The 25,593-nt window shown below is 35.5% G+C and overlaps 1 long non-coding RNA gene across 1 annotated transcript in view; it reads right to left on the bottom strand.

Annotated features, from left to right (window-relative positions):
• The window catches only part of LOC141565904 (uncharacterized), a 145,412-nt gene that overhangs the window by 80,126 nt on the left and 39,693 nt on the right, over nt 1–25,593 (bottom strand). The window contains exon 2 of the long non-coding RNA XR_012489176.1: nt 15,546–15,649. This is a non-coding gene — a long non-coding RNA (uncharacterized LOC141565904). The remainder of the gene's footprint in view (nt 1–15,545; nt 15,650–25,593) is intronic.

The following is a 25,593-nucleotide window of genomic DNA, read 5'->3' as shown; positions in this document are numbered from 1 at the left end:
GTACAAAAACTATTGAATTAATAAAACTAAGAGTTGGTTCTATGAAAAAAACCAACAAAATAGACAAACCCTTAGTAAATCTGATTAAAAAAAGGAAAGGGGAAAAATAAATTGAAAGTCTTAAAAATGAAAAGGGAGAACTCACCACTAATGAAGAGGAAATTAGAACAATAGTTAGGAGCTACTTTGCTCAAATTTATGCCAATAAATTCGATAACTTAAATTAAATGGAAGAATACCTTCAAAAATACAGCTTGCCCAGATTAACTGAGGAAGAAATAAATAGTCTAAATAGTCCCATTTCAGAAAAAGAAATAGAACAGCTACTAACCAACTCGCTAAGAAAAAATCCCCAGGACCAGATGGATTTACATGTGAATTCTACCAAACATTTAAAGAACAACTAACTCCAATGCTATATAAACTATTTGAAAAAATAGGGATTGAAGGAGTCCTACCAAATTCCTTTTAAGACACAGACATGGTACTGATACCTAAACCAGGTAGGCTGAAAACAAAGAAAGAAAATTATAGACCAATCTGCCTAATGAATATTGATGCTAAAATCTTAAATAAAATATTACCAAAAAGACTACAGAAAATCATCTCCAGGATAATACACTATGACCAAGTGGGATTTATACTAGGAATGTAGGGCTGTTTCAATATTAGGAAAACTATTAGCATAATCGACCATATCAATAACCAAATTAACAAAAATCGTAGGATCATCTCAATAGACGCAAAAAAAGCATTTGATAAAATCCAACATCCATTCCTACTAAAAACACTTGAGAGTATAGGAATAAATGGACTATTCCTTAAAATAATAAGGAACATATATTTAAAACTATCAGTAAACATCATATGTAATGGCGATAAACTGGAACCTTTCCCAGTAAGATTAGGAGTGAAACAAGGTTGCCCACTATCACCATTACTATTCAACATAGTACTAGAAACTCTAGCCTTGGCAATAAGAGTCAAGAAGGAGATTCCAGGAATTACAGTAGGTAATGAGGAAATCAAACTATCACTCTTTGCAGATGACATGATGGCATACTTAGAGAACCCCAAAGACTCTGCTAAAAAGCTATTAGAAATAATTCAGAACTTTAGCAATGTTGCAGGATACAAAATAAATCCACATAAATCCTCAGCATTTTTATACATTACCAACACAATCCAACAGCAAGAGATACAAAGAGAAATTCCATTCAAAATAACTGACAATAGTATAAAATATTTGGGAATATATCTACCAAAGGAAAGTCGGGAATTATATGAGCAAAATTACAAAACACTTGCCACAAAAATAAAGTCAGATTTAAATAATTGGAAAGACATTGTGCTCTTGGATAGGCCGAGCAAATATAATCAAGATGACAATACTCCCTAAACTAATCTATTTATTTAGTGCTATACCAATCATTCTCCCAAGAAACTATTTTAATGACCTAGAAAAAAAATAACAACAAAATTCATATGGAAGAACAAAAGATCGAGAATTTCAAGGGACGTAATGAAAAAAAAAATCAAATGAAGGTGGCCTAGCTGTACCTGATCTAGAACTATATTATAAAGCAGCAGTCACCAAAACCACTTGGTATTGGCTAAGAAATAGACTAGTTGATCAATGGAAAAGGTTAGGTTCACGGGCAAGATAATGAATAAAAATAGCAATCTGGTGTTTGACAAACCCAAAGATCCCAACTTTTTGGATAAGAATTCATTTGACAAAAACTGCTAGGAAAACTGGAAATTAGCATGGCAGAAACTAGGCATGAATCCACATTTAATACCACATACTAAGATAAGATCAAAATGGATCCATGATTCAGGCATAAAGAACAAGATTATAAATAAATTAGAGGAACATAGGATAGTTTACCTCTCAGACTTGTGGAGGAGGAAGGAATTTGTGACCAAAGGAGAACTAGAGATCATTATTGATCACAAAATAGAAAATTTTGATTACATCAAATTAAAAAGCTTTTGTACAAACAAAACTAATGCAAACAAGATTAGAAGGGAAGTAACAAATTGGGAAAACATTTTTAGAGTTAAAGGTTCTGATAAAGGCTTCATCTCCAAAATATACAGAGAATTGACTCTAATTTATAAGAAATCAATCTATTCTCCAATTGATAAATGGTCAAAGTATATAAACAGACAATTTTCAGATGATGAAATTGAAACTATTTCCACTCATATGAAAGAGTGTTCCAAATCATTATTGATCAGAGAAATGCAAATTAAGACAATTCTGAGATACCACTACACACCTGGTATCACCTGGATAGGCTAAAATGACAGGAAAAAATAATGATGAATGTTGGAGGGGATGTGGGAAAACTGGGACACTAATGCATTGTTGGTGGAGTTGTGAAACAATCCAACCATTCTGGAGAGCAATCTGGAATTATGCCCAAAAAGTTATCAAACTGTGCACACCCTTTGATCCAGCAGTTCTACTAGTGGGCTTATATCCCAAGGAAATAGTAATGAAGGGAAAGGGACCTGTATGTGCCAAAATGTTTGTGGCAGCCCTTTTTGTAGTGGGTAGAAACTGGAAAATGAACGGATGCCCAGCAGTTGGAGAATGGTTGGGTAAATTATGGTATATGAATGTTATGGAATATTATTGTTCTGTAAGAAATGACCAACAGGATGAATTACAGAGAGGCTTAGAGACACTTACATCAACTGATCCTGAGTGAAATGAGCAGAACTAGGAGATCATTATACACTTCAACAACAATACTCTATGAGGATGTACTCTGATGGAAGTGGATATCTTCAACATAGAGAAGATCTAATCCAATTCCAATTGATCAATGATGGACAGAATCAGCTACACTCAGAAAAGGAACACTGGGAAATCAATGAGTGTAAACTGTTAGCATTTTTTGTTTTTCTCCCCAGGTTATTTTTACCTTCTGAATCCAATATTTCCTTTGCAACAACAACAACAACAACAACAAAATTCGGTTCTGCACATATATAGTGTTCCTAGGATATACTATAACATATTTAATATGTATGGGAATGCCTGCCATCTAGGGGAGGGGGTGGAGAGAAGGAGGGGAAAAACTCAGAACAAAAGGGAGTACAAGGGATAATGTTATAAAAAAAATTACCTATGCATATGTACTCTCAAAAAATGTTATAATTATAAAATTAATTTTAAAAAATTAAAAAAAAGAAAAGAAACATATCTTTGTATTTTTATGCAATTTATAGTTCCTTAGTGTTTCTATGGTCTTTTGTAGACATGCTTCTAACATTTGCTCCTCAGGTGCACATCCCAATATATCATCCATGTAATGTAATAACATTACTTTTGGAAATGCTTTTCTTACTGGAGTAAGAGCAGCAGCAACATACATTTGACACATAGTAGGGCTGTTTTTCATTCCCTGTGGCAAAACTGTCCATTCATATCTTTTATAAGGCTCAGCTAAGTTAACGCTGGGCACTGAAAAGACAAATCTTTTCATATTCTCCGTATTTCATATCCCTCCTATCTAGAGGGATAGAATAGAAACAATCTTTAATGTCTATAACCCAGAGAGGCCATTCTCTAGGCAATTAATTAGGAGATGGAAGTCCAGATTGAAGAGTTCCCATAGTTTCCATCTGTTCATTTACTTTTCTCAAATCAGTCAACATCCTCCATTTTTCCAGCTTTCTTTCTTACAACAAATACTGGAGAATTCCAAGGGCTTAGAGAAGATTGTAAGTGTCCTTGGTCAAGTTGCTCCTGTACTATATCTAATGAGGCCTGAATTTTATCACTTGCTAAGGGTCACTGTTCTATCCACACTGCTGTGTCAGTTTTCCATTAAATAGAAATAAGTGAGAGTGCAGGCAGGTCTTCAACAGCAACCCTGCCTAAAAAGCCCAAGTATTCAATTGTAATCCTAACTGTTGTAAGAAGTCTCTTCCCCACAGATTGATGGGGATTTTTTTAACTACAAAAGAAGTAAAAGTTCCTGTTTCATCTTAAACTATCCAACTCAAAGGGATAGCACTAATTTCAACTGCTATTGATCCTCCTATGCCAGATATGTAGGTGTCTGCCTTAATCTTTGGCCAGTGACCGGGCCAGTTGGCACCTCTAATCTGTGAGATCTGCATCAGTGTCTACCAATTCTTCTAACGGTATGCCATTTATATAGATGGTGAGCATAGGTTGGTTAGCTGTCACAGTTGCTGTCCAATATATTCCTGGATTCTTTTGTTGGGAGTCAGAATCTGGGCAACTATCACCAGATCACCAGGGAGTCTATCAGTAAACCTGATTGATAAGTCATGCATTGTCTACTTGTATTAGTGACTGGGATATTAGCTACACATTCTCCAGTTTCCTACATCAGTATATGGATGGACACTGTTTTGTAAGTACTCTCAGGAGGTGAAATAATCAAGTCAACTGTATCTGGAGGCAAAGAATCTATAGGCCAGACAGAGACAGAGACAGAGACAGATGTCTGCTTTCCAGGGGATATCTAAATAGTCCCAGTGGCATACAGTTCTATTCTCCCTAATTGCAATCCCTTTACCCCATCAGGTTGTTTCTTGGCTGATTGATCATATCTGAGTACTGAACTTCTAAAGATTCTCTGGATGTAACATTGGCTGCCATCATGCCCCAAGTGTTTTGGTTTTTTTTTTTTGCCTGGGGCCCTGGTGCCCAGCCCCAATCCCCATTTCCCTGAGCTACTTTACATTCTGATGCCTGTGAAGCCCTTATTGCATTTTGGACAAGGTGTTTTGGGTCTTGTTCTCCCACCTTGTTTTTTCACTCTGTCCTTTTGCCAACATTGAGCTTTCAGATGCTCTACTTTATTGAAAGCAGTGACGAGTCTCTTTAGAAGTCCCTTCCCAAAAGGGACCCTGTCTTCCCATGTTTGGATTTTGGGAAGTCTGCATCATAGCCTACCTATAAAAGGTATTTGTGCCCCCTTTGAAACAGCATCTTTTGATCTCCTCTAAAGGAGCATTCTTGCATAGTCCTAGTATAATCCTTCTACAAACCTCATCAGCATTTTCTTTAGCAAGTTGCCTTATCATAATTTCTATTGCTGCATTTTCACCATTAGTTCATATGATGGCTATCTGCAGATATCCCATGAAATCAACAAAGAGTTCATTTGGCCCTTCTGCTAGTTTCATGAAGACTTCCCCTCTCCCTTGTCTTCCTGGGAGGGTGCCCCATGCTTTGATAGCAGCAAAAGCAATTTGCTCATATGCAGTAAAAGGATAATTAATCTGTGTTAAAGTGTCTGTATAAGGATTTATACCTGCTAGTTGGTCAAAGGTGACTGGCATATTGACTCCAGTTTGACTATTTTGTTGGGCTTGTATCCTACAGAGCTTACTATACACAGAAAGCCACAACAAGTTTTGTCCAGATTCTAAACATGTCTTTGCTATAGATTTCTAATCACTAGGGGTTAAAACTTCAAAAGCCAAATTCTCTAATACCATCTTAACATAAGATGATGTAGACCCATAAAGAGTGCAAGCCTTTTTTCAGGTCTTTGAGGACATCTATATCAAAAGGAGCATATCTTCTTTTTTTCTTAACCTGAAGAGACAAATTCTTCACTCACAGGATATGCTTCTATTCTTAAACTAGATGTATCCTGTCCTTCCTCCTTAGCTTTAACTAATGCCTCTTGTAATGGTGACATGGAGGGGGTGGACAAAACCGCTTCATAAGTGGTACTGATGGGGTCACAGTCCGTCCCATTCCTCCTCCTCCCTTTGCCCACAAAGGCAGAGTTGAGGCGGGAGGGTCAGGAGATGGGGAATGCCCCAAGGACTCCTGCTCCCATGTAGGTGGAAGTGAAACTGAGCTGTGAAAGTGAGAAGCACCACTTAAGCTCATCAGCACAGTCCTTACTGTACTTAACTCCTTGTCCATTTCTCTATGCCCTTCAGCTGCTTTGTCAGTACCATCCCCCTCCTGCTCTTTCTCCTCACTTCCTTGTCTGGCTGGCCACATTAAAACTTTTCCTTTTTTTTAGAACTTATAGGCTTCTTTAAAGCCAATTGTATTATATTGTACATAAAAATTGTTTCCTCAGGAATTGAATCAGGACCCAGAGCTTCATAATATTCAATTAGTTGCTCTCCTACTATTTCCCACATATCTAGCTCTAATTTTATTCCTTAGAGAGCCAAGGAGACGTGCACTCTAATATATTTAAGAGTCCAGTGATTTGCCAACAAGTTTTACCAACAAACCTTGCTTCTTTATTAGCCTAACTGTGCTTGCTACACACTCCCCTGGGGGGGGGGGGGAAGGCTCTTTTCTTAGTATTTGCCCCATTTCAGCTGAAAAATAAAAGTGACTAGTTTAGCCCTTACCAAAGTTTCCTGCTTGTCTATTTTTGTACTCATCCTATTTCCAGCTCATAGGGATGTCTCCACTGAGCTTATGATTGTGTCAGTCAAGCTGCTGCATGTAGGTCCTTACATCCAGAGCCTCATGTCTAGGGACCCACATTTAGTGTACCTTGTTCAGGCGCCAAAATGTAGTGTCCAGACTAGCTCTGTAGAGGATCTCAGAACCAGCCTTGGTCATAGTGGAGGAGTGAAGTAGGCAGCAGAGCCACCAGGATAGTCAAAGATGGAGTCCTTATTTCAAGTCCTCTCAGCCCTTAAATACCTTGGGATGATTATGATATTACAGCACACTAAGTATGAGCCAATCAGGGAAACAATACCATCACATCACACTGAGCAAGTGCTAACTATAAGCACCCTGCTATTGATATATAAATGTCTTTTTACTGTAAGTATCCTTTGCTTCAAGTAGAACACAAGTGGTCATGCCCTCCCTGACTTCTCAGGAAGGGTGAGAGGCATCAAAGAGAGACGAGGAGCCGAACCAGACATTGTCAGCGGGTTCCCTCTGGGCTGAAGGGTCTTATACCTTACCCAGAGTTCCCCCACTATCTGCAGCCCCTCAACACTTTATTTCTTGGGTCTATTTCTAATAATGGCATAGATGGGTCAAAGAAGATATACTGTTTAATAACTTTTTTGTATATAATTCCCAATTACTTTTCACAATGATTAGATCCATTTCTTCTTTCACAATATGACTAATGTGAAAATGATTTCCATGATTGCACATATACAACATATTTTAAAATTCTTATCTTTGGAGGAAGGGAGAGAAAGGGAGAGAGAAAATTTGGAACTCAACAAATTTTTTAAATGAATGTTAAAAATTGTTTCTATATGTAATTAGAAAAAAAATTATTAAAAATTAAAAAGAAATGATTAGATCCATTCACAGGCCCACCAATAGCATATCAATATGTTTGTTTCTCCATAGCCCCTTCAACATTTATCATTTTCTTTTTTTATCATCTTTCCAATTGACGATGGATATGAGATAGAATGTCTTTAATTTGCATTTCTCTAATTAGTAATGACTTTGAGCTTTTAAAAAATATTGGTATAAATAACCTGTATTTATTCCCATAAAAAGCCACCTGTTCATGTCCTTACAGAGAGACAGAGACAGACAGACAAAGAAAGAGAGACAGAGATAGAAACAGAAATGGAGAGAGAGAGAGAAACAAAGACAAAGGGGGTGGGGCAGACACAGAGACAGAGAGAAGTTTCATAACCTGAACTGGGAATGGGGGGGGGTGTATTCAGCTACTAAGAGACTTTATCCTATATAGCTGATGAGGACTTAAAGCACTGAGGCAAGAGGAAAGAGGACGGGGACTTGTGGACAGAAGGAAGCAGGGATTAGGTCATACCCCCTGCTAAACTTGAACAATGGTCTTTTGTGCTTCCCCTACCCTGGGAAACTGGGCTGTGTTACTGTTACATTGTTTGAAATTTGTTAAGAGATTTGCATATATATGGAGCCTGGAGATGTTAGAACTCCTAGGGTCTGATGGGTTCCTCCTTTCTGTAAATGTCCAACTGTCCATGACCCTTTCAAAAAAAGAATTTTTAAAAAATTCTCTTCAAAACTGTACTCAAAAGAACATCAAATCCAACAAATAGTTATTGAATGTTTTTGACTGTACATATCAGAGGATATACAAAGAAATATAATATAGTCCCTACTCTCAGGTAACTCAAAAGTAATACAGAAAACAAGTTCTATGAGATTTTGGAGATGGGCTCTAGGAAGACTTGTCCCTGGTTCTTGAAGGAAACATGAGTTAAATGAGGGAGGAAAGTAGGAGTGAGATGATATAAAGGGAGAATGGATGGTATAATGTGGAGATCTTAATTCCGTTTCAAGGAACCTGATTTCCACACCCAGCTCTACTGATAATAGTTCTGAGACTTAAACTCACTTAATATCTCTGAGGCTCATTTCCTCAGACTGAGTAATGTGGGTAATAATGCTTGCAAGTTCCTAGCTCACAGGGCTGTGCTGAACTTTGGACTTTGGAGTTATGAATAGTATGTTTAGTAACATAAATGTGAGTCCTTATGGTCAAGCATGAGCAAGAGTGTAAGATGAGAAGTAAAATACACTCAGGAGACAGTGAATGAGACCCTAGAGGAAGAGAAAAATGGACAGGTTTTCAGAGGCACTTGTATACTGCTGTAAGAATATTCCACATAAAAAATTTTACAAAGTGGATAAGTTCATACATCCAATTTGAATACAGCTTATTGGGTACCAAAGTAATCACAACAAAGGAATTACAACTGTATAAACTAGATTCCCCAAAAGCAGAGCCTGAAACAAACTTTGGGAGACTCAGATTGGGGACATAGCATAAATTCTGTGTCTAGGATCAGTAGACCTAAGCTGAAATTCCAGTTTATCTACTTCCTACTTTGGATAAATCAGTTTGCCTCTCTCAGTCTTATTTTTTCCATTCATAAAAAGGGAGGATTAGAAATGATCTATAAGGGTCATTACATTTCTAAACATAATTTTACAGCAATTTAAAATTATTCAAAGAAATGATGATTTTAGCCTTCCTCTCATTCTGCATTCTCCAGGCATGTGCAAGTCAGAAACAAATATCCAAATATAAATACCCAAAATTCATAACAGTGTACCTAGACTCAAACGCACTTCTTACCACTAAGTCATCTGGCATTTCCAGCACACCACTATCACAAACAATTAATTGGGATCATATGTTAAAAATCAAAAGAATTGCCCTTGACCAGAAGTATAATGTACCTGTTTTAGCTATCCACTCAGACCTAGAGTCTGGAAAACTCATCTTCCCAAGTTCAAATCTGGGTTCAGACACTTTTTACCTGTGGAACACTTGGTAAATTGCTTAAGCCTGTTTGTCCCAATGTCCTTATATGTTAAAAAAAAATGGGGATAATGGCATCTTTACTGTTGTTAAGGCAGTACAGAATAAAATGGGGATGCACATCAATTAGGAAATGACTGACAAAGTGGTGGTATATAAATGGAATGGAAAATTATTATTCACTAAGACAAAGTGACCATGAGAAATTCTGAAAATGAGACTTATATGAACTGATACAAGTCAAGTAAATTCAACAAGCAGTTACTATGTGCCAAAAAAAAAATAAAGACAAGAGAAAGACAAGCTCTGGAGGAGCTCACAAGCTAGTGTAAGAAGATAATATTTAAACAACTATTCACTGACAAGATAAACTGGAAATAAGCAACAATAAGACACCATAAGTAAGGGGAATTATTAGTAAAGGTTTAAGAGAATTTGGGAGAGATTTCCTATAAAAGATAGGATTTTAGTTGGGTCTTGAAGAAATCCAAAGAAACCAGGCAGCAGGAGGAATACTATTCCAAGGATAAGAGATGGCCAGTGAAAATTCTCAGAGTGGAAAGATAGCATGTCTTGTTTGGGGAATAAGTGTTATTGAATCAGAGAGTTCATGGGAATAAGGTAGGAAAAGAGTGGAAAAGTAGTAAGAGGGCAGTTATGAAAAACTCTGAATACCAGAGGATTCTATATTTGATCCTGGAAGTGAAGGAGTCCCTGGAGTTTATTGAGTAGTGGAATAACAAGGTCAGACTAGCCTTGTTGAATTTATATAGAAAGACACATGGTTGGTGTGGAGGTTGGGAGAGAGATAAATGATATATAAGTAGATCTGAGAATCATCAGTATAGGTGTGATAATTGATGAGTTCAAGTATATTTTGTTCATGATGGCTTCATCTAATATATAAAAGACATCTTCAGGAACATATATGGCTGAAAAGGAAGTGGACTATATAATGTGGCAAATATAAAAGGGCCTAAGAGATGGACATTCTAAATGTTGCTCTCCTGCCCTTAAAACATTAAAGGAATAATAAGCGATCCTCCAGAGGATTGGGTAAATATTTCATGGAGGATACAGATAAGAATATTATTTTGACAGATTATAATACATGACTACTTAGGGAATATGCACTTTGAAAAAAACCAAAAATTCATCAAAATATCCATTTATTTTTAAATATAGCCTAAAGAAATATAGCCTGAGAATCACTGTTGGAAAGATACATAAGATCTCCAAGGCGCTGAAATTGTTGGATCATATGACCAGCAAGCTGAAATAGTGCTTTCAGCAATCAACAGCCCAAAGACCTCAGAAAAATATAGTTATTAGAGGTATATCCACAAAATCAAAAGACAAAAATCCTATAGAAGTTTAAGAAAAAGGGGTAAGGGAAAAACAGAAAATTTAAATATATAGAGCTCCAACATAGCATTAATATTTCCAAACCACTCTATATACCAGATGCAGAGAACGCAAGTATTTTATAGTAGGAATATGACTCAGGGTCCAACTCTAAGGACTTCTGTTGTTCATTCCACTATTCTAGCAGAATCATCCCTGAGTCCAGTTGGCATCAAATGCATAAAGCCTGGTAAAGTAAAGGGACAGTGATTGTAGGAAGGGGAAGAGAATGTGGACAAAACAGAGCATGGCCCACAGTCATAGGACAGAAGTGAAAGAGCCTCAGCAGCTGTGGGAAAAGAGGATGAATTCCCAGCTGGGTCCAGACTTCTCCCCCTGGACTTTATCCTGGCCTAAGACTACACCTACATTTCCACACCTGCAAATGTGAAGAGGCTGAGGAGAACTTGCATCTCGGGCTAAAGGGCCTGGTTACAGTGGAAGTACAGAGAAGCCTAAGGATCAGGACGGACCAGAGAAGAATAGTTTTAAGAATAAGAGAAAGGCTAAAACACCAAACGTTTAAGATACAAAGACAAAATAAACGTAGGTCTGCTTAGATCACAAGCAAATGAACCAATAAAGCTTTACATTGTATAGATATTTTTCAGAACTATCTTACTTTTTGTGACCCATTTAGGGCTTTTTTGGCAAAGGTACTGGACTGGTTTGCCATTGCCTTCTCTAATGGAGTAAGGCAAATAGGTTAAGAGATTTTTCAAGATCACACAGCCAATAAGTTTCCAAGGTCGCATTAGAACTCTGATCTTCCTGATGCCAAGCCTGGCACTTACACCGTCTGGCTTTCCCTAATGAATAAAGTATTCAAGAGAGTCATAAAAAGGTGAAGAATGAGTACATTTTTACCAAAAAAGCCGAAACACATTAAGTATTGTTAAATGTAGCCACATAAACCAATAAAATAGAGAATCCTACAAGGTTGCCACAGATCGAGGAAACCAGAATGGTTCAAATAAGAAATGATACTTTTAGAAAAAGAAATAAGGGGGGAAGTAGGATTAGATTAGATTTCCCCAGAAGGGAAAAGGAAATGGTGTTGCCAAAGAACTTTCTCATAGAAAAGATGTATGTCCATAGTAAGAGACAGGGATCTTATTATGGATTTCATTAAAAAAGGAACTTGAACAGAAAACTACCTAGACAGTACCCCATCTTAGGAGGCAGCAATCATTTGTCAGTGTAGTTAAGGAGGCAGAGGTGGGACACTGTGGCCTGAGAAAGAGTGACCACAGGTGGGTAAGAGGCAGGATGCAGCAGAAAGGTGTTGTTTGGACAGAGTGCTGGGGCTAGGCTAGACTCAGGAGGAGTTGAGTTCACATCTGATTTCAGACTCTTACTAGCTCTGTGATCCTAGGCAAATACTCTTTTTCCTCCAATTTCTTCATTTCTAAAATGAGCAGAAGAAGAAAATGTCAAACCATTTTAGTATCTTAAAAAAAAAAACTCTGAAGGAGGATTCTTGAAAGATGGAAGAGTAGGTCACTAAATTTCAAGCACTCCAGATTTCTTCCACAAACAGAAAAAATTCATGCCTCATGAAACTGGCAAAAGATGAAGAAGATTTGCAATAGAACAGAGGTCCTCCTAGTGCAGCCCAAGAAGATCCAAAGAAAGACCCCAGGTCAGAGAGTACCCCCTCCAGGCTAGCTCCACACAAATACCAAGTCAGGACCCCTGGAGTGAGCTGTGTTTTTGGCTGGAGTCTCAGCAGGAACCACACAAATCCTCACATCAAGAGACCTAGTGTTGAGTCAGGGGTCCAAGTCCAGGAAGCAGAGGGAATTTTGGCTGATCAGGAACACCAGGCTCAGCTGCTGCTAAGATGCAGCCCTGGGAGAGAAGGAACAAGCACACCCATGAGTGCAGGGCAGTGGGGCAGGGATGCTTCTGGCTGCCGGCACTTACAGGAGGGAAGAGCTCTTGGTTTGGGGTTCCAGGTTAGAATGGGGAGCTGAAGTGAATTCAGAGGCACAATTTCCCTTTCCCACAATTAGAGGTGTGTACACTAATACTTCTCATTTAAAAAAAAAAAGTGAACCAGCAAAGAAGAAAGAGCCCAACTATAGAAACTTACTATGGGAATAAGGAAGATTAAGGTTCATCTTCAGAGGACATAAGTTAAAAATAAGCTTCTACCCCCAAAAGTAAAGGCAAGTGACTCTCTGCCCAGAAAGAATTTATAAAAGAACTCAAAAAATAATTTAAAAATCAAATTAGCTCATTGAGGAAAAACTAAAAAAATAAAAATAGCATCCAAGAAAAAAATTATGAAAAAAATGATCCAACTAGGAAAGGAAATAGTCTTAAAGATGAAAATAACTCTTTGAAAATTAGAATTGGGCAAGAGGAAACCAGTAAAATTATGATTCCAAACAATAACACAACAGAATATAGAATAAAAAATAGGATAAAACATGAAATATCTTATAAGAAAAACATTAGATCTGGAGAACAATTCAAGAGAAAATATAAGAATATTTGGACTGTTTCAAAGCTGTGACCTGCAAAAGAATCCTGACATAATAATGCAAGAAATAATCCAAGAAAATTATCCTGGACTGACAGAATATGAGGGGAAAGTAGAAAAAATATCCACCAATTATCACTTCAAAGAGATCTTTTGTGGAAAATACATAGGAATATTATTGTGAAATTTTGAAACCACCAAAGAGAAAATTTTACAAAACACAAGGAAAATATGTAAATATGCTGAAGCAACAATTATAATTGAACAGGATTTATTAGCTGCTACAGTAAAAGACTGCAGGTCCTGGAATCATATATACCAGTAATCAAAATAACATATCTAGAAAAATTATCTATAATATTGAATGAAAAAATGTATATTCAATGAACTTGAAAATTTCCAAGACTTTCTTTCAATCAAACCCAAGTTCATTAGAAAATTTAACATATAAGAGCCAATATCCAAGATAAATTTCAAGGAATTTAACGTGGAAAAAAATGTTTATATTTTTACATGGAACTGTGTACTATATGTTTAAGACTGACATCAGTAATTGGGTGACTCAAAAAAAAAAGATTTATATAAGTGAGATGCAGAGGAAGAATAGACCCAGAGACATTAGAAAGATAAGGAGGATCTATAATTCTGAAAAACTACTCATTATATATACTATGAAAGGTATAGCACCCTTCAAAATCTATAAAGAAATAAAAGGGGAGAGAAGAGTGGTGAGGAGAAGCAAAGGGTGCAGGAAGAAGACAAGGGAAGGATCCATGGGTGGGAAGAGATTAAATAATACCAAGGCAGGGTAAGGAGCACAGTTGAAGTAAAAGAGCAGGAATAGGAAAGAAGATATATATATATACACAATCACTACGACAAAGAACATGAGTGTATATTTGTGTGTGGTGTGTGTGTGTGTGTGTGTGTGTGTGTGTGTGTGTGTGTGTGTGTAGGTCTGTGGATGGATGTGAATGTGTGTGTATGTGTGTCTGTTAAATATATCTGAGCTTAACTATATCCAGTTTGAGGGAAGTGGGGGAGGAAGCAAAAGGGGAAAAAAGAATAAAGTAAAAAAAGTGCTCAGCAAAGAACAAAAGAACAACATACAAGAAAGCAAAGAAAAGATGGACTCATGAATATAATTTCTTTTACTATTATATATCCTCTCTTGAACTGGAAATTTATTGTTATATATTTTCAATCCTCCCTGATGTTCTGCTGGGCACACAACAATGTTCTGTTTTGTTTTATTTTTCTCTTCTGTCTTTCTTTTTTTCCTTTGTTGGTTTTTTTTTATACAAATTAAAAAAAAACTTAAAAAAGGAAGAAAACTCCAAATGGGATCACAAAAAGTCAGAAACAACAGAAAAAACAATAAAGGGCAGAATAGACCTCATGGCTTAAAAAAACAGAGTGATTCTCACAACATGACACTATTTCTAATAACATTTCTTTCTTCATGAATTGACATTTCTAACAGCCAAGTAGGGTAGAAAATAGGAAATATGAAGTAAAAACAAACAAAGGTAAAAAACACAGAAATCAAATAGAAAGGCTCAAATCTGGTCTTATCCTCATGAAAAACAAAGAGAATAAAAAAGGGACAAGTAAGTTTGTAACTCATGAAGCAGAAAGTAAGAATCAAGAGTTAAAAAGAAGGGAAGAGAAATAATAAAAACAAAAGAAAGAAAACTTAGAAACATACAACAAAAAAAATGCTTCTTGCATGCTCAAATAACCATGGAGCCAAAACTAGAATGGATCTCAGAGTTCATATAGTCCAGTCCTCTCATTTTACAGTTGAGGAGACAGATTCACAGAAATTATGTAACTTCCCAAAGTTCATTTAAAATAAGAAGTAAAAGTAACATGAGAGAGATTTTGAACTGCTTACTTAAATTGAGAAGGAAAAAATAAAGATCAAAAGGGGGAGATAAATAATGAAATGTGCACATAATAAGAAAGGGAAATTAATCAACTAAGTAAATTAAAAGAACTTTTATAAGGCATATAGATGAAAGTGAGTTGGGGAGGAGGAAAATCAGGAAATAGACCCCAAAATTATGGGGGAGGGGGGAGGGGGGAAACTAATCATAGAGATAAATTATGGATTAAAAAGAGGAAGGGAATAAAAACCAATACAAAAGAAATAATGGAGAAAAATATAAAGCCTAATAATCAAAGCTTGAGTGAAATAATCCAACAAAATAAGGCAGTGGAAGAAGGAATAAAAATATATTGTTGTTGTCATCTTTTTAGTCTGTCTGATTCTCTGTGAACCCATTTTGGGGTTTTCTTGGCAAAGACACTAGAGTGTTTTGCCATTTCCATCTCTAATATCTTTACTGATGGGAATTGAGGCAAACAAGGTGACTTACCCAGTCACAGAGTGAGCAAGTGTCTGAGGCTGGATTTGAAGCCATGAATATGAGCCTTCCTAATTCCAAGCCGAGTGCTGTAATTACTCTGTGATCTAGCTGCCCTGAAAAGAATAAAAGACCCAATAATTTGCTATATACAAGAAATGCCCACAAAAATAAAATGTACATAGAATGAAAAATCAGAAGCTAAAACAAAATCTACTATATATCAATTGATTCCCAAAAGGACAGAGGAAAAAAAATTAATGTAGGGAAATATATGTAAAATGTATAATGTATACTTATATTTATATATACATATAATATATACACATGTCAAATAACATGATACCTAAATTAATAAGGTTAACTGAAGTGCAAAAACAACATAGAATATAGCTCTCATTATATAGGAAGCTTTAGTGTTTCATAGAACTGGATGGATCTAATACAAAGATCAGCAAAGAAGAAAAACGCAGAACTGAGCAAACTAGTAGAATTTAGAACTAAAAGATTTACAGGTCGTTCTGAATGGAAACTTTAAATAATATCATATTTCTCATCCCTACAAGGTATTTCTACTAAATTAAACCATGTGCTAGTATACAGAAAAATTATAAATAGAAAAGGACATAAATACTAATTATATACATAACAGACCATAATACTATAAAAACAGTAATTAACACAACTAATAAAAGCAAAATATACAAACAAATGGAGATTAAATAAGATGTCCTGAATGACATCTTGGTCAAAGAATAAATCATAGAAATAATAATTATGTGAAGAAGAATGTACAATAAGACAGTATACAAAAATCTCTTGAATCCAACAAAGAGCAGTCTTCAGATCATCCCCCGCAAAAAAAAAAAAAAAAAAAAAAAAAAAAAAAAAAAAAAAAAAAAATCATACTTCTGCAAATAAGCATTAATACGCTGAAAAGAAAGGATTGGTAAACTATTTAAATTTATGATTTTTGAAAGCTAAAAAATAAAAACAATAGCCTCAAATAAATATAAATGAAAGAGTCTTGAAAATTAAGGAAGGAATATATCAAGTCATATAGAAGGGATAAGCCAAAAGCTGTTTTTTTTGTTTTGTTTTGTTTTTTTAAAGACTAAGAAGGCCAACAACCTGATCAAAATCAGTACAAATTGATCAAAAAGAAAAGGGAGAAAATTGAATTACCAAAACACAAATGGTCAACGTAAAATCACAACAGATCAGTAATAGGACACATATAAAATTAGATGCTATTGTTTTACTCGATTAGATCTTGTTCAATGTAGCATTTAGAGTCTTGGTTTGCAAATATGATCAATATACATTTTTAGGATTTTAGTCTAACTATTACTGATGTGTCATGTCCTGTCTCCTCTCTCAGGGTTCTAAATGTACCCTGCTCCTCAAAAGGTTGGAGATATTCAATATCACTGATATGTACCCTTAACTTGGATGCTTTCCCTGATCAAGATTATCAGTTTAGAATTAATTTAGTCAGATAGCCTTAAATTGCTTTTAGAAAGATATATATTAGTTGGTACAATATAATGGTTGGTACAAAACATCCTCCAAAAAATCTGTGGCATACTCTCCTACAAGTACATACAAAGTTCAGAGAAAAGTAGGCTCAAGTTTAGAAAGCCCAGGTATCGAAGGATAACACCCAACTCCTGGTTGATGGAAATTCTTTTCTCACATTAATAAAGTATTGAAGAATCTGTGTCCATCTGTCCTTGCCTCTTTGGACTGATCTGGGGAGATGGGAAGATGAGATACTCACAATTTTCTGGTTGCCTAACAGTCCATGAGTTCTTTCTCTTGCCAAAAGGAGAGGAGGAAAGGGTTCTGGCCAATGCTGAAGCCAAGGCCTCTCCTCCCATCCCCAGGCTGTTTTTCCTTAAGAGTTATGCTGTAAAGACAAACATGCTCCAACTTCTTGAATGAAGTTTGATCAAGTTTCTTTGATCTATCCAAACAGGTTTTTTTGTGCAACATCATTCTGGTTTGAAGGCCTTTTCATACTTAGTCTGAGGCTTATGATTGGATGTATTTACCTTATCATTTACTTTAAGTAGAGTAAGGAGGAAATAAATCCCTTACATGCTACCACAAGTGAGCAGTTGCTTTGTTGAGCTATAATGGGTATATCCCTGAAGTGATGGCACAAAGATATATTATACACAACTAACTTCCTATGGTTCTGCTGTTCCTTTGAGAAGGTACTCCCTTCATCTTTGCAATTGGATCACAGATCTTAGTGAGGTTCCAATATCATGCCATTGGGTTAGTGAGAAATAATATATCCAAATGACTATAACTTCATGGTATAACCACTCCATCATTTTTGACCTTCAGTCCCATTAGAACAGCTTTAGCCTATAGGCCTTTATCCAAGAGTAGTATTACATTGCCTTGCTTGTAATGTCATTCCTGAGTTAGAGGTATAATATTGCCATTCAATAATTTTGATCACAAAAATTCTTCAATTCTGACTACAATGTAAATATTTGCTCTGCAGTTAGTGTACTTCACCTGTATGAGAAGTATAGCAGCTATCTGATAGATAATGAAACTATGTGTCTGTGGTGGTTACTACATGTAGCATCAATCTTGTTATAAAGAGATCTGCACATTTGCCTTTTGTTGGTCTCAGGATATGAGCTAACATTTTCAGTATCCCCTAGAAACAACCCATTTAGGGTTTCCAGTTCTGTTTTTCACTATCTGCCTGCCTTCTATCTTTTGACTGCTTCTGACATAAACTTACTTCCTGGTGTTCCCTTAGTCTCTCTCTTCATGGATTGCTTCCTCCTAGCAGCATTCCTTGGAGTAAAGTGAATTATATTGTGCAGGAGGATGAGCCACTGGGCTATATCTATTTTTGCTTCTTGAATTCCTCCTCACCCTCATTGTGTAATGATAATACCAGATCCCCTAATGTAGTCCAGGGAGAAATGAAAAAAATAGTATATTTCCAGGAATCAAATTGTAATATAAAGTGATAATTCAAAAAAAAATTATTTGATAATGGTTAATGAGAGAAAAGTAAATAATAAAACATCAGAAATATTCAAATGCAATAGCTGGATATTTGATGAGCCTGAGAATATGAACAATCTGGAAACAAACTTATTGTTTGAAAAGAATTGCTAGGAAAACTAAAAAGCGGTTTGCCAGAAAGTAGAGGTTTAGATCAGTATTCTACAGCATATATCACAGAAAGCTTAAGTGAAACCTGATATAAAAGTTATACCATTAAAAAACTCAAAGGAAGTCAGGTATTTTTTGTAGCTATAGCTAAAAGAATTCTTAGCCAAACAAAGCACAGAAGTAATCCCAAAAAATAAATAATTTAATAACATGAAATGAAAGTTTTTCTCTTAAAAATCAGTACAGCTAAGATAAGAAGAAAACTATGGATTGGGGGGCACGGGGCGGGGATCTTTGCATTAAATATCTCTAATATCCAAGATATGTGGTGAAATTAACAAAAATATCTAAGACCAAGAGACATTCTCTATAGGATAAATGATCAAAAAATATGAACAAAGAGTTCTCAAAGAACAGTTATATGAAAGCTTGCTCCACATTATTAATACTAAGAGAAATGCAAATCAAAACACTTCTTTTGTTTTACTTCACACCAGCAAATTGGCAAAAATTATAAAGGGTAGAAGAGTTAAAGTTTGGAAGAGTTAAATCTGGGTACATTAATATGTCATTAAGTGGAGAACTGATCTAATGAGAATGTATATATGTGTATATGAAAATGTAGAATATATATATATATATATATAAAGAGAGAGAGAAAGAGAGAGAAAGAGAGAGAGAGAGAGAGAGAGAGAGAGAGAGAGAGAGAGAGAGAGAGAGAGAGAGAGAGAGAGAGAGAAAACAAATAAAGAGTAGTTGATTTCAAGGTCGTATGGAAGGGAAAGCTTCACAAAGAAGATATTGCTCTAGTTGTACATTGCAGAAAGATAGGGATTGTGTAAGGTAAAAGATGGTAAAGGAATGCATTCCAAAGAATAAAGAATATATAATTGGGAGAAGTTGGAAGATGTTTGAATGAAAGGCTCCATATACTGAATACTTATAATTTTTCTTTTCTTTTCATTATTCCTAATAAATATATGTGGCTACTCTTCAAGAATGAGATGAACCAAATCAGTTCCAATAGAGCAGTAATGAACTGAACCAGCTACACTCAGCGAAAAAACTCTGGAAGATGACTATGAACCACTACATAGAATTCCCAATCCCTCTATTTTTGTCCACCTGCATTTTTTTATTTCCTTCACAGGTTAATTGTACACTATTTCAAAGTCCAATTCTTTTTATACAGCAAAATAACTGTTTGGACATGTATACATATATTTTATTTGACTTATACTTTAACATATTTAACATGTATAGGTCAACCTGCCTTGTGGGAGAAAGAGTGGGGGGAAAGATGGGAAAAGTTGGAATAAAAGGTTTTACAATTGTCAATGATGAAAAATTACCCATGCATATATCTTGTAAATAAAAATCTATAATAAAAAAATTTTTAAACTAAAAATATGTGGTTATAGTATATTAATTTCCTTTTGTGGCAAATGAAGGATGTTATTCAACAGAGAAAGCAAACTCCAGATGCCAGTTCAGAAGAAAGCCATTTTTTCTATCTTTTTTGGAGGGGTGAAACGATTGAGGTTAAATGATTTGTTCTGGGCCACATAGCTAGGAAGTATTAAGTATCAGAGGGCAGATTTGAATTCAGGTCCTCTTGACTCCAGGGCTGGTACTCTACCCATGGAAGCATCTAGCTGCCTCAATTTTTCTATTTTAAAAAAATTCTGACCAAAATTAGTAGTCATGTGACTCAATGGTATACAGGACATCTTAAACTTTTCCCATTTGTGAAATCAATTTTGCCCAAGAAATTTTTATGTGACATGATCTATGTGGGTATATAGATATATAAAATAGACATACAAACCATCAGTGAGCATCATATGTAATGGGGATAAACTACAACCATTCCCAATAAGATCAGGAGTGAAACAACATTACCCACTTTCACCATTACTATTCAATATTGTATTAGAAATGCTAGCTTAGACAATAAGAGTTGAGAAAGAGATTAAAGGAATTAGAAGAGGTAATGAGAAAACCAAATTATGCTGATGATATGATGGTATACTTAGAGAACCCCAGAGATTCTACTAAAACGCTATTAGAAATAATCTACACCTTTAGCAAAGTTGCAGGATACAAAATAAACCCACATAAATCATCAGCATTCTTATATGTCACTAACAAAATCTAATAGTTAGAGTTACAAAGAGAAATTCCATTTAAAGTAACTACCGATAGTATAAAATATTTAGGAATCTATCTGCCAAGGGAAAATCAGAAACTATATGAGCAAAACTACAAAACACTTTCTATGCAAAGTAAGTCTGATCTAACCAATTGGAAAAATAGTAAATGCTCTTGGATAGGGCAAGCAAATATAATACAGATGACAATACTACCTAAACTAATTTATTTATTTAGCGCTATACCAATCAGACTCCCCAAAAAACTATTTTAATGACCTAGAAAAAATAACAACAAAGTTCATATGGAAAAACAAAAGGTCAAGAATTTCAAGGGAATTAATGAAAAAAAAATCAAATAAAGGTGGCTTAGGTGTACCAGATCTAAAATTATATTATAAAGCAGCGGTTACAAAAACCATTTGGTATTGGCTAAGAAATAGACTAGTTGATCAGTGGAATAGGTCAGATCCAAAGGACAAAATAATCAACTTTAATAATCTAGTGTTTAAAAAACCCAAGGACCCCAGTTTTGGGGATAAGAACTCAATGTTTGACAAAAATTTCTGGGAAAATTGGAAATTAATATGGCAGAAACTAGGCATTGACCCCCACTTAACACTGTACACCAAAATCAGGTCAAAATGGGTTCATGACCTAAGCATAAAGAATGATATTATAAATAAATTAGAGGAACATAGGATAGTTTACTTCTCAGATCTGTAGAAGAGGAATGAATTTATGTCCAAAGAAGAACTAGAGATCATTGATCACAAAATAGAAAACTTTGATTATATCAAATTGAAAAGTGTTTGTACAAACAAAACTAATGCAGATAAGATTAGAAAGGAAACAATAAACTGGGAAAACACAGTCAAAAGTTCCAATAAAGACCTCATTTCCAAAATATATAGAGAATTGACTCTAATTTATAAGAAATCAAGCCATTCTCCAATTGATAAATGGTCAAACGATATGAACAGACAATTTTCAGATGAAGAAATTGAAACTATTTCTAGCCATAGAAAAGATGCTCCAAGTCATTATTAATCAGAGAAATGCAAATTAAGACAACTCTGAGATACCACTACATATCTGTCAAATTGGCTAGAATGACAGTGAAAGATAATGCACAATGTTGGAGGGGAAAAACAGGGACACTGATACATTGTTGGTGGAATTGTGAATACATCCAGCCATTCTGGAGAGCAATTTGGAGCTATGCTCAAAAAGTTATCCAACTGTGCATACCCTTTGACCCAGCAGTGTTATACTGGGCTTATATCCCAAAGAACTCTTAAAGAAGGGAAAGGAACCTGTATGTGCAAGAATGTTTGTGGCAGCCCTCTTTGTAGTGGCCAGAAACTGGAAACTAAGTGGATGCCCATCAATTGGAGAATGGCTGAATAAGTTGTGGTATATAAATATTATGGAATATTATTGTTCTGTAAGAAATGACCAACAGGATGATTTCAGAAAGTCCTGAAGAGACTTACATGAACTTGTTAGGATTACTAGGTGAGAACTCAGGTTGTCTGGACAGTAACAAGGTGAGAATTCAAGTTGTCTGCACAATTACAAGGTGAGAACTCAGGTTGACTTGATAGTTCTCTGGCTCAGATTCTAAGAGGAGCAAGCTCATTGGTTGGAGTACTTCTTCCCAGAAGCCCTTGCATTATCCCACGCCCATTCTCTGGGAGGATAAAAGAGGACAGCACTCCAGAAAGAGGAGAAGACTCTGCACTAAATCAGGCTTGACGGGGCTCTCTGCAGTAAGGGAAGTCACTTCTCTGGACAAGAGTTAACAGCAACTGCCTGGAGACAACAGTTCACTACAGGAAGAAGAATCTGTCCAAGAGATTTGAGTTGACACAGCAGATCTCTTCCCAGAGAGCGATCGGCAGCTTCTGGAGACAACACCATGCTACATGAACTGATGCTGAATGAAATGAGTAGGACCAGGAGATCGTTGTATATTACAACAACAATACTATATGATGATCAATTCTGATGGATGTGGCCATTTTCAACAATGAGACGAATGAAATCAATTCCAATAGAGCAGTAATGAACTGAACCAACTACATCCAGCAAAAGAATTCTGGGAGATGACTATGAACCACTATAAAGAATTCCCAATCCCTCTATTTTTGTCCACCTGCATTTTTTATTTCCTTCACAGGCTAATTGTACACTATTTCAAAGTCCAATTCCTTTTATACAGCAAAACAACTGTTTGGACATGTATGTATACACATATTGTATTTAATTTATACTTTAACATATTTAACATGTATTGGTCAACCTGCCATCTGGGGGGTGGGGAAGGAGGGGAAAAATTAGAATAAGAGGTTTGGCAATTGTCAATGCTGTAAAATTACCCATGCATGTAAATAAAAAGTATTAAAAAAACAATAACAATGAAAAAGATGCTTATAAATATAAAAAATTGATATATAAATCAAACGTTTACTAATAATAAATTATACTTTTGTGATCCCCCCATTCATTTACAAATTCCCAATTAGGGTATGAACCAGAGTTTAAGAAGGTGGACCAGAGCAAAAGGGAAAAGCCATGGGAGAGAGAAAAAAAGGAGCATATATTTAAAACCCTCAGTAAATATCATATGTAATGGCAATAAACTGGAACCTTTCCCAGTAAGATCAAGAGTGAAACAAGGTTGGCCACTATCACCATTATTATTTAATATTGTACTAGAAATGTTAGCCATAAGAGCAATAAGAGCTGAGAAAGAGATTCAAGGAAATAGAGTAGGTAATGAGGAAATCAAACTATCACTCTTTGCAGATGAAATGATGGTAAACTTAGAGAACCCCAAAGACTCTGCTAAAAAGCTATTAGAAATAATTCAGAACTTTAGCAAAGTTGCAGGATACAAAATCCACATAAATCCTCAGCATTTTTATACATTACCAACACAATCCAACAGCAAGAGATACAAAGAGAAATTTCATTCAAAATAACTGTCGATAGTATAAAATATTTGGGAACATATCTACCAAAGGAAAGTCAGGAATTATATGAGCAAAATTACAAAACACTTGCCACAAAAATAAAGTCAGATTTAAATAATTGGAAAGACATTAAGTGCTCTTGGATAGGCTGAGCGAATATAATCAAGATGATAATACTCCCTAAACTAATCTATTTATATATCAATCATAGTCCCAAGAAACTATTTTAATGACCTAGAAAAAAATAACAACAAAATTCCTATGGAAGAACAAAAGATCGAGAATTTCAAGAGAAGTAATGAAAAAAAAATCAAATGAAGGTGGCCTAGCTGTACCTGATCTAGAACTATATTATAAAGCAGCAGTCACCAAAACTATTTGGTATTGGCTAAGAAATAGACTAGTTGATCAGTGGAATAGGTTAGGTTCACAGGGCGAGATAGTGAATAAAAATAGCAATCTAGTGTTTGACAAACGCAAAGATTCCAACTTTTTGGATAAGAATTCATTATTTGACAAAAACTGCTGGGAAAACTGGAAATTAATATGGCAGAAACTAGACATGGACCCACACTTAACACTACATATTAAGATAAGATCAAAATGGGTCCATGATTTAGGCATAAAGAACGAGATCATAAGACCAAAGGAGAACTAGAGATCATTATTGATCACAAAATAGAAAATTTTGATTACATCAAATTAAGAAGCTTTTGTACAAACAAAACTAATGCAAACAAGATTAGAAGGGAAGTAACAAATTGGGAAAAGATTTTTACAGTTAAAGGTTCTGATAAAGGCCTCATCTCCAAAATATACAGAGAATTGACTCTATAAGAAATCAAGCCATTCTCCAATTGATAAATGGTCAAAGGATATGAAAAGACAATTTTCAGATGATGAAATTGAAACTATTTCCATTCATATGAAAGAGTGTTCCAACTCACTATTGATCAGAGAAATGCAAATTAAGACAACTCTGAGATACCACTACACACCTGTCAGTTTGGCTAAGATGACAGGAACAAATAATGATGAATGTTAGAGGGGATGGGGAAAAACTGGGACACTGATGCATTGTTGGTGAAGTTGTGAAAGAATCCAACCATTCTGGAGAGCAATCTGGAATTATGCCAAAAAGTTATCAAACTGTGCATACCCTTTGACCCAGCAGTACTACTACTGGGCTTATATCCCAAGGAAATAGTAAAGAAGGGAAAGGGACCTGTATGTGCCAAAATGTTTGTGGCAGCCCTTTTTGTAGTGGCTAGAAACTGGAAAATGAATGGATGCCCATCAATTGGAGAATGGTTGGGTAAATTATGGTATATGAATGTTATGGAATATTATTTTTCTGTAAGAAATGACCAACAGAATGAATACAGAGAGGCTTGGAGAGACTTACATCAACTGATGCTGAGTGAAACAAGCAGAACTAGGAGATCATTATACACTTTAACAATGACACTGTATGAAGATGTACTCTGATGGAAGTGGATATCTTCAACATAGAGAAGAGCTAATCCAATTCCAATTGATCAATGATGGACAGAATCAGCTACACTCTGTTAGCATTTTTTTTTCTCCCCAGGTTATTTTTACCTTCCGAATCAAATTCTTCCTTTGCAACAACAACAACAACAACAAAATTAGGTTCTGCACATATATATTGTACCTAGGATATACTATAAGATATTTAATATATATGGGAATGCCTGCCATCTAGGGGAGGGGGTAGAAGCAAGGAGGGGAAAAATTTGGAACAGAAAGAGTACAAGGGAT

The sequence above is a fragment of the Sminthopsis crassicaudata genome, chromosome 4, assembly GCF_048593235.1.
Source record: "Sminthopsis crassicaudata isolate SCR6 chromosome 4, ASM4859323v1, whole genome shotgun sequence".
NCBI lineage: Eukaryota > Metazoa > Chordata > Mammalia > Dasyuromorphia > Dasyuridae > Sminthopsis > Sminthopsis crassicaudata.
Note: the sequence above shows the minus strand (reverse complement) of the source record. Positions and strands in the feature narration are given on the sequence as shown.